The sequence below is a fragment of the Homarus americanus genome, unplaced genomic scaffold (assembly GCF_018991925.1).
Source record: "Homarus americanus isolate GMGI-L3 unplaced genomic scaffold, GMGI_Hamer_2.0 scaffold51859, whole genome shotgun sequence".
Classification (NCBI taxonomy): Eukaryota; Metazoa; Arthropoda; class Malacostraca; order Decapoda; family Nephropidae; genus Homarus; species Homarus americanus.
The window spans coordinates 9,826,375-9,837,934 of NW_024711292.1; positions in this window are offsets into that span (position 1 = coordinate 9,826,375).

Here is an 11,560-nt window from a genome sequence, read left to right on the forward strand (position 1 = left end):
CTATACTCAAGGTTCCTAATGGCCGGGATTAGCTTTGTCATCTTCCTCCTGATTTTTTTCTCGGGAATCGATATCCATTCTATAGTACGGTGGCCGCATAATCCAGGTGAGGTGTCACATACGCGAGATATTATTTAAGGATAACATTGCTTGTCCTGTTATTTAGCCCCTAGATATGAACCCTAATATTCCGTTAGCCTTGTTTCGAATAAAAAGTACTGCTGACTTAGTTTTCCTCTCCTAATTCGTATCCCAAATCTTTCTCACAATCGGATTTATCTATTTTTTCCTTGTTCAGCTAATAGCTGGTTCATTTCTTCCATTCCGAAACCTTAGAACTTTACATTTGTTCACATTAAATTGTATCTGCCATTTTTCAGTCCATACTAAAAGTTCTCGTCTGCCAATTTACTTATGCTGCTGTCAATGCCTACATCTACGTCGTTAATATGTATTATAAATAATAACTGGCCAAGTACCGAGCCTTGGGGTACTCCACTAGTTAAGCGATCCCAGTCGGATTTTGTGCCATTTAATGCCGACTCGGTTTCCTGTCCGTTAACCACGCCCTAACCCTGTCTAGAATTTTCCATCACGTACCATGTGTCTCGAGTTTACGTATTAGTCTGCCAAAGGATTTGCTAAAATCGAGGTAAACCACATCGCCAAGGGATTCGAAAACAAATGAAAAGAATTATAATGTCAGACAGGAACAACCTTTGGTAAAGCCACTCCGAGACTCATTAATTGATTCATTTCTCGTGAGGATTTTGAATTGAATTTGTAACTATTGCTTTCAGTAATTTGAGGATAAAGACCTACAGTATCTTCCTTTATTGAAAATCAGTATCGCATTCGCTATCTTCCAGGATTCTGGTACTATGCCCGATTTTAATGACATATTTAACAAGTTCACACAAGGTATACAAGTTCTTCCTTACATTCCTTCAATAATCAAGCAAATATGTTATCGGTAGCCAGCGACTAATATAGTTTTAGTCTATTTATTTGTTTAATAACGTGCTTAGTTGTCTTCACTATTGCTATAAATAGTAGTTACTTCGGGTAACATGTTTAGGTTTTCGGTTGCAGAAACTGGTAAAAATATATTTATCCATTTTTTTTAAATATCCCTTAGTTATCAGTGATCTGGTTGTAATGGTCCAGTCTTGTCACAGGCTTTAGTCTGATACATTTGAAAAAATCTTTTAAGGTTAGCTTCCGCTTCTCTTGCCACTTTAACTTCATAATCTATTTTTGCTTATATATTTCTTTATCCTTCTGGAAAATTCATTAAAATAATCTTGATGGTAAATGTCACCTTGTTTGAATCTTCTATATGGACCGTTTTTCTGCCCAATGATATTTTCTAAGTAATTATAACCATTTGAGGCCATTGTTATATGCTCTTTAGCTTTTTATACAGTATATTCAGTTTTTGCTCATTAGCACACAATACAAACTGCCACAGTACTCAGCAACATTATTTCTCGTGGTCAGGTCACCTAACAAGATTGGATCACTCACAGCTGTCACATTTTGCGAGGCCGTGTTGTTTACACCAAAAGGCGAGACGACCTCCTTTAACCTTTTCAAACCATCATAGTCTGTTTTACGGAAACCAGAAAATTTAATGGAATTTTATCGAGGCAGACAGACACTAAGTACTATTTCAAATCTTTTATTCCTTGTGATTATTTTTTGCTAGTTTGTGCTATATACTGTACAGCTACCACACAATCACTACTTTCGAAGCATCACACACTATCTCGTCTAAAATAAAGCCCTTTTTTCTTTATTTATTATTAGTATTAGTTGTAGTATTATTACCGGGTATTATTATTATTATTATTATTACTACTACTACTACTACTACTATTATTATTATTATTATTATTATTATTATTATTATTATTATTATTATTATTATTATTATTATTACTATTAATTATTGGTGGGCGAGAAAGTCAAACCATCGCCCTCAAAGGGTTAAATCATTTTCTACAAAGGGTGAAATCATCATCATCATCATCATCATCATCATCATAATAATAATAATAATAATAATAATAATAATAATAATAATAATTATAATAATGATAATTAAAAGTTTATTAAGATAACATGGCAGCCCGAAGGCTGAAAATATAAAATGAACAGAGATGATAAGTTACATATGGTAGAATCGGAGAGTGGGTCACTTGAATGACAAAAGCTTTCAATACAGAAACATAGAGTCAACATATAGATTAACTGTAGATCTGGTACTGTGAGAGCATAAGTATATAAGAATGGAGGAAACTGCAGCGGGCCTATTGGCCCATACTGGGCAGTCCCATTTACACCCAACCCCTATTGCTCATATATCTATCCAACCTATGTTTGAAGCTATCCAGCGTATTCGAGTTAATGATGATATTTGGTAACTTGATCCACTTGTCCACTACTCTATTTCCAAACCAATGTTTACCTATTTCGCGCCTAAATCTAAATTTGTCTAATTTAAAACCATCGTTACGAGTTCGCTCCTGGTTAGATAGTTTGAGTACCTTTGTAATGTCCCCTTTGTTTAGCCCTGACTTCCATTTATACACCTCTATCATATCGCCCCACACTCTACGTCTCTCGAGGGAGTGCAAATTAAGATGTTTTAAACTGTCTCTGTACTAAAGATTCCTAATGCCCAGGATTAGTCTTGTCATTCTCCTCTGAATTCTTTCCAAGGATTCTATATCTAGCTTAGTTAGCCAACAAACTCTGTAATATGTAAAACAAGGGGTGTCGTCCCCCTGTTTAACTCATTAAACTTCTTTTCCAACCTTTCCCCCTACGACTATCTGGCGTGACTTCTCTATCCCTCATGTCTGGCTGTGCCTTGAACTGGGCCCAGCATGCCTTCCATCCTTTCCCCACCTTAACCTAAAAAAGAAAAAAAAAATATTTTGTAATACGGTGACCAGAATTGAACTGCGTAATCCAAGTGAGGTCTCACAAGCGCAAGATATAGTCTTAGGGTGGCCTCGCTAGTCTTGTAACTAACACTCCCTTGTATGAACCCAAGTACTTTATTAGCTTTGTTTCGAGCAAATACACATTGTTTACTTGGCTTAAGATTCTTACTTATTACTCCTAAATCTTTCTCGCATTCGGATTTCTCAATAACATCGCTGTTCATCTGGTATCTGGTTTCCCTGTTTACATTTCCTATACTGACTACTTTACAATTTGTCCACATTGAATTTCATCTGCCATTTTTCAGACCATTCGAATTTTTTTTTAGATTTTCCTGTAGTTTTGCGCAGTCCTCGTCAGATTTAATTACACGCCCTATTTTAGCGTCATCAGCAAATTTACTTATGTTGCTGTCTACGCCGATATCTATGTCGTTTATGTATATAATAGATAATAATGGTCCAAGTACTGAGCCTTGGGGAACTCCACTAGTGACGTTGCTCCAATCGGATTTAGTGCCGTTTATGCTCACCCTCTGTTTCCTGCCCTGTAACCACGCCCTAACCTATTTTAGAATATCTCCTTTAATGGCACGAGCCTCCACTTTTCTTATTAGTCTTTCGTGGGGGGACTCTGTCGAAGGCTTTGCTTAAGTCGAGATATACCACATCATAATTGTGCCCCTCGTCCACTGATTCGAAAACAGATGAAAAGAATGTTAATAGAATAGTTAGACATGAACGCCCGCTTGTGAAGTCATGTTGGGAATCATTGATCAACTTGTGCTTCTCCAGGTGATTTCAAATAGAGTTTGAAATGATTGCTTCCAGTAATTTGCCTACAATTGATGTTAACTGATTAGACGGTAGTTAGAGGATAGTGATCTATTTCCCTTCTTGAAAATCGGTATTACATTCGCTATGTTAAACAACTTTGCTAAGGGCATACTAACCTCTTCCTTACTTTCCTTTAATACTCTGGCAAATATAAACCTCGTCTTCAAAGGGTTATAATCTTATCTTCAAAGTTAAATATCTAACACACAGTCTAGCTGTAGGTAGTAGGTAGTTACCAAACAGGGAGGTACTACCGCTTGGGAAGATATTGGAAGCAAAATGTATTGTCGAATGGTAGACCCTACTGCCATATGGCATCACGAAAATTGTGACCAAGGCCCAGGTTGCTGATCTGACTTTCTGCTTCATTTACACATAATTGCAGGGTCTCAATTGTTCCTCTTACAATTGACAACACAACATACATATGTTGTTTCTCACAATTGATTTTTTTAATTATGTTGTATTTCTTTATGGTTCTTTATTATTATTATTACAATATTATTATTGTTATTATTAATTTATTTTTAAATTTGTATTTTTATTACAAATTTGATTTACTATGAATTATTAATACTATTATTAAATTTTCGCCCCCCAAGCCCCGATGTGGGTCAGTGACATGTGCCCGGGTGGGCTAATCCCCATAAAAAAAACACTAAATAGAACACAAATGTGACACTCAGTTGTGGTATAAGTTTATTTCCTGTCATTTATAAATCAGAGAGATTTTTCCTCCTCTTTTTTTTTTCTTCTCAAACAGGCCGACTGACGATCATTATTGTTATTGAAATAGAAAACTTGTTCGTACTTTTGGCAAAACCACCCAATAGAAAATAAAAAAAACCTGAAGGTGTCTCATTATAGGTATACAATGGCTAGCTAGCTAGCTGTGACGCACGTCCAGTATTTTCTCACTTTTTTATGGCTCTATTCAATATGACGGACCGGTGGCCATTTTTGTTGACGCGACAGCAAAATTCCGACCCACACATCGAAGACAATCACAGCTCTGATTCCCAAAGGTTCAGACATTGACTTTTCTTCTCCAACTGGAACTGTGTGGACGAAACTAAATGACTCCCTTAAGTTAGGACAACAGGGCGGATTAACACGTCCGTACCTGTAATTGAGAGAGAACGAATTAACAGACTCATTTAAGTTATGGCACAAAGATAAACTACAGTATACACCCATGAGATAAGTTACCCCTCTGTCTTACTTGTAACTGTAAAGATGGATCTAACTGGCTCACTAAACCTATGACACAAAGATGGATTTCCACGTGCTTAATTTACCCCCCCTCCCGCGATCCTCGCAAAATTGCATTTGAAAAATCTTTAACCTTATTATTTAAGCCACAAAGACCATGAAAAATGACGTCGAGGTTACAACGAGATTGTCACGTAACGCAAACACGCTCTTAATTCTCAATTAAAGGCAAAAAATGACGTATCAATCCTTGAGAAACCCAACCCAGGATGGTCGCCAATCTCAAAATTTACTCCAACTAAACAACAAAATTATATATCCATATATATATATATAGAGAGAGAGAGAGAGAGAGAGAGAGAGAGAGAGAGAGATTTAATTTTTAGTCCATATAACACGCGGACTTGAACATATAATAAACGACATCACCAGCCAGGACTCGAACCCTTGACCTTATGCTTGTGACCAGGGAACGCTACCAACCATGTCACAAGGACACTAAAAGCAATCCTAGACTTTGTTCTATTTCACACAAAGCCTGTTCATCGAGCTGATGGCGCCGTGAACCTCCCAATGAGGATTGCCCCTACCACTTATGTGGTGGGAGTAGCATTTTACCGAATCCAGCTGGTATGAAGCACGAGGTACCATATATATTTCATTTTTAGTCCATATAACACACGTGGCACTAGCCATATTGGGGCAAGGCCTTATGATCATGTAATAAGGTTACAATAGGTCTGTGACTTGTGTAAAATCTCTTCCAAAAATATAGTTTTGAAAATGTTTAACACCAAATATTATGGCAAGCCTCCCTCTGTCAATTTGGGCATAATTCTTCTCAGCATCCGTAAGAGTCCTGGAAGCAAAACTGTTGACTAACAATAACAGCTGAAAATATACATTTGATTATATCATTGATTTAACAATAGATGGGATGGTGCTGTTCTTATATCTACCGGTGCAGGCTCTTATGGGCTGTATTTTGTTGTAGTGGCGGACTGCGCGAGTTGGGTGGGGGGCTGCAGGTGGCAGGAGGTGGCGATGACGAGGGTGGTGCAAACCTTTCTAGTGCTTGGTGGTGGAGGTCACTGAGGGATGGCATTTCCAGGGTGGAGAGAGAGTTGGTGTAGCCGGAGTATTCTGCGCCGAGCATGATTCTGCAGGCCCTTTTCTGTACCTTCTCTAGCTGACGTTGTTGGGTGGAGTTGAGAAAAGACGACCAGGCTGGTGACACATATGTTAGTTTGGGGAGAATAAAGGCGTTGTCGATGGTCCTCAGCTCTGGCGTGGGTGTCCCAAGTGACCGAAGTCGTCGTAGCATGTAGAGATGGTACGAGGCTGCCTTGACTTTGTTATTTACATGGGCCTTCCAGTCAAGTTTGTTGTCTATAGTTACACCCAGGAGTTTGGCAGACTGCACCAGCTGGAGAGGATGGGCACCCACTGTGACTGCTGGGACTTGCACTGGAGTGGTGGCAGTATTGATGTGCATGACTACGGTTTTGGTGTGGTTGACGGTGACCTTGTTCTCCGTAGTCCATGCCTGTAGCCTGTCCAGGGTGCCTTGTAGCGATGAGTAGTCTGGTGCGGTGGTGTCCACTGAAACCCCTACAGTGCCATCACTTCTGTGTGCCAACACAGCACCCACACTGCATGGTGAGGCATCACATGACAAAACAATTGGTGTATGAGGGTCATAATGTACGAACATCTCAAGATATCAGTAATGATTGCTTTCTGGAAAGCCTTTACTTGTGGGTGCAACCACTGCCAAGCTTCGCCTTTATGCAACAGCAAGAATGGTAGACAGGTTTTTGAGAAATTTACCATAAAAATTAATGCCACCCACCAATGACTTGAGGGTATGTATATATCTGTTGACTTGGGTGCATCTACAATAGCTTTTACCCTGCTGTCCATAACATGCTTACCTGCAGAGTCAATTCTATGGCCGAGGTAGGTCACACTGGATTGGATAATTGTACACTTCTCGAACATTACTTTTATGCCTTTATCATTTAATTTATGCAAGACCTTCTCCAATTTTTCCTTATAGTCTTTCTCAGTAACACCTGTAATTAATGGCATCCATATAGACAATAACATGTGGAATACTCCTTAAAAGATTATATATAATTGTCTCTTGAAATATTCCAGGAGCCACCTTAACACCATGTGACAAGCGATTACATCTAAAAAGTCCACGGTGTGTATTGATAACACAATATTTCTTTGAGCCTTCGTCCAAAATCATTTGCTACATAAGTCTTAATTTAGTAAATGATTTTCCACCCACTAAACTTGACAACAGATCATCTTTGGAACTGGAAATGTGTCAGGCTCTGCCACTGGATTCACAGTGACCTTATAATCACCACATACTGTATGTGAACATCACCTGAGAGTTTAGAGTACTACAATGGGGTATTGGCCCAATCAGAATGGGAGAGTAAGTGCGCCATTTTCTACAAGTCTGTCCAGTTCTACATCCGTGGCTTCTCTCAAAGCAAATGCTAATGGGCAAGCTTTACAGAACCTTGGTTTGACATTTGGTTTAACATAAAGCTTTTTCCAATGTAATTACCAAGTCCAGTTTCAAATACTTTGGCAGAATTCTGTTTCAATCCTTGTATATATTTATCACTGATAGCCAACTCCCCCGACACCATATATTGCGTCTTTCCAGTCTAATTTAATCATATTTAACCAGTTACTGCCTACCAGATTTTGTCCTGAACCTTGCACTACAACAATAGGTAATACATAATCCTAGCCATGATGATGGACGTTCACATCAAGTGCTCCCAAAACGTTTAATTTCTCATCAGTATAACTTCTTCCATAGGTCTGGAGTATGCTGGCAAAACTTGTCAAATCCCAGCACTCAGCAAGGTAAAGCTAGCACCAGTGTCAATTTCCATTTCAACTGGTTGGTTTTCAATGATCATTTTTCACAGAAAAGGTTCGATCCTGCCCAGCTTGACCTTGCCGAGGACTCCCCCACAATAATTAACACCAACACAATAGTACTATTCATCAGTACACCCATGTTGAACATCATAGTCCCCAGTGTCATGAAACTTGACATCCTTAACTTGATGAGTTTTACTACCACCCCTTGCCTGTTGTGGATACCTGAAACCCCTGCATGTTGGCCCCGACCTCTACCCAGAAAGGATATAAATTTGTTCTCACTATTGGGGCCTTGGGTTTTATGTGCTTTTGTGCACTCGCGGGCAACATGACTTGTTTGTTGACAGTTGTAGCATGTTCGTTCCTTAAAGGTACAGGTGAAGGGGTGATGCTCACCTCCACATCTCCAACACAATTTCATACTTGGCACAGAATTATACGTTGGGGACACTCATATCTGACATCTTTTTGAGCACATTCTACTGACACTACCACATCATACACTTTCTGGAACGTTAGAATATCTCCTGGTTTCGGTTCAATTGCCAGCAGTTTGGCCTGTGTGTGTTCATCACTAATACCCACAATTAACTGGTCACGTAACATTTAATCCTGAAGGTTCTTTATCAATGAACTAAAATTACAATGGTCAGTCAATACTCTGCCACACTTTCACCAGTCTTGCAGATCGTTTTGAAAACCTCAGCCGAGCGACAGTATCAGAAAAGTTTGGGAGACATGCTTGGTCAATACTTCACAGAGGTCTTTGTCCTGGCTCCTGGGGCTTACACAAATTCATTAACAGTTTTTATGACCAATCATTGCAACTAATACAGATTTCTTCTTTTCGCCTCCTCCTTTATGTCATTCGCTAGAAAACAATACTTTAAACGTCCCTTGTATGCAGTCCAAGACTCTATGTCAGGTCACACTCACCGACATTCCCAATGAGAGACATCTTCGTCAGTTGGGAACAAGGGCCGAGCGTGACAAAAATCCTCCTCCCAAACACACCGCCGACGACGTCAGTAGCAGACTATTCACTATGCTTCCAGTCCACGGCCGTGGTCCTCATGTACACCCGTTTATCCTCGACGCAAGTTCAGGTTGTATCTTGGACCTTATTAAATCAGCTACCAAAACAACATTCCTTTATTATAGGAGGAACACCGTGGTTTTGGCGCCATCCTGACTAAGCGTAAACACAACATAGAATTATGGGTACAAATGAGTGTTGCCTACAAAACATAAGTTATTACAATCTCCCTCTCCCCACTGATCTACCTCCCTCCTCATTGATCTATCTCCCTCGTCCTTCATCTATCTCCCTCCTCATTGGTTTATTTCCCAATGTTCTATATTCCTCCTCATTGGACCCTATCTGCCCCCTTGGTCTATATCCCTCCTCATTGGCCCATCTCCCTCCTCATTGGCCCATCTCCTCCCCCTCCTTGGTCTATCTCCCTCCTTCATTGATCTATCTGCCTCGCCTTAAACACTACCAGCCTACACCCCCTGGCCTACACCCCCTGGCCTCACACTCCCCGACCAACACCCCTGGCCAACACTGCACCCTGAGAACACTCTGGCCTACACTACCCCTGACCAACACTCCCACACAACACCTGACCAACACCCTGGCCAACACTCACTTGACCACCCCTGGCCTACACTACCTGACCAACACCCCTGGCCTACACTACCCTGACCAACACTCCTGGCCTACACCACCCCGACCAACACTCTCTGGCCACACTACTCCCGACCAACACTCCCCTGGCCTACACTACCTGACCAACACTCCTCTGGCCTACACCACCTTGACCAACACTTCTGGCCTACACTACCCCGACCAACACTCCTTGGCCCACCACCTGACCAACACTCTGGCCTACACTACCTGACCAACACTCCTCTAGCCTACACTCCCCCCTGACCAACACTCTGGCCTACACTACCCTGACCAACACTCCCCTGGCCTACACTACTCCTGACCAACACTCCCTGGCCTACACTACCCCGACCAACACTCCTCTGGCCTACACTCACCCCTGACCAACACTCCTCTGGCCTACACTACCTGACCAACACTCCTCTGGCCTACACTACCCCTGACCAACACTCCTCTGGCCTACACTACCCGACCAACACTCCTTGGCCTACACTACCCCGAACAACACTCCCTGGCCCACACCACCCCGACCAACACTCTGGCCTACACTACCCCGACCAACACTCTGGCCTACACTTACCCGACCAACACCCCTTGGCCTACACTACCCTGACCACCTCTTTCCACACTACCTGACCAACACTCTGGCCTACACTACCCTGACCAACACTCCTGGCCTACACTCCCCTGACCAACACTCCTGGCCTACACTACCCCGACCAACACTCCCTGGCCTACACTACCCCTGGACCAACACTCCCCTGGCCTACACTACCCCCTGACCAACACTCCTGGCTCTACACTACCTGACCAACACTCCTGGCCTACACTCCCCCTGACTCCCTGGCCTACACCACCCTGACCAACACCCCTGGCCTACACTACCCTGACTATCCTGGCCTACACTACCCCTGACCAACACTCTGGCCTACACCACTCCTGACCAACACTCCTGGCCTACACTCCCCGACCAACACGCCCTGGCCTAAACTACTCTGGACCAACACCCCCTGGCCTACACTACCCCTGACCAACACTCTGGCCTACACTACCCTGACCAACACTCTGGCCACACCACCCCTGACCAACACTCTGGCCTAAGTACCACCCGACCAACACTCCTCTGGCCTACACTACCTGACCACACCTCTGGCCTACACTACCCCGACCAACACCCTGGCCTACACTACCTGACCAACACTGGCCTACACTCACCCCTGACCAACACCTCTAGCCCACACTACCCCGACCAACACTCCCCTGGCCTACACTACCCCTGACCAACACCCCTGGCCCACACTACCCCTGACCAACACGCCCTGGCCTACACTACCCTGACCAACACTCCTCTGGCTCTGACACTACCCCGACCAACACTCTCTGGCCTACACTACCCTGACCAACACTCCTCTGGCCTACACTACCCCGACCAACACTCTCTGGCCTGCACCACCCCTGACCAACACTCCTCTGGCCTACACTACCCCGACCAACACCCCTGGCCCACACTACCTCCCGACCAACACCCCTGGCCTACACTACCCCTGACCACACCCTCTAGCCTACACTACCTGGACCAACACTTGGCCCACACTACCCCGACCAACACTCCCTGGCCTACACTACCCTGACCAACACTCCCTGGCCTACACTACCTGACCAACACTCCCCTGGCCTACACTCGACCAACACGCCCTGTCCTAACTACCCTGACCAACACTCCTGGCCACACCACCCTGAGACCAACACTCCTGGCCTACACTACCCCTGACCAACACTCCTGGCCTACACTCCCGACCAACACGCCCTGGCCTAAACTACCCTGACCAACACTCCCTGGCCTACACTACCTGACCAACACCCCTGGTCTACACTCCCTGACCAACACGCCCTGGCTACACTACCTGACCAACACGCCCTGCCTACACTAGACCACACTACCCTGGCCCACACTACCACCCCCACCACACTA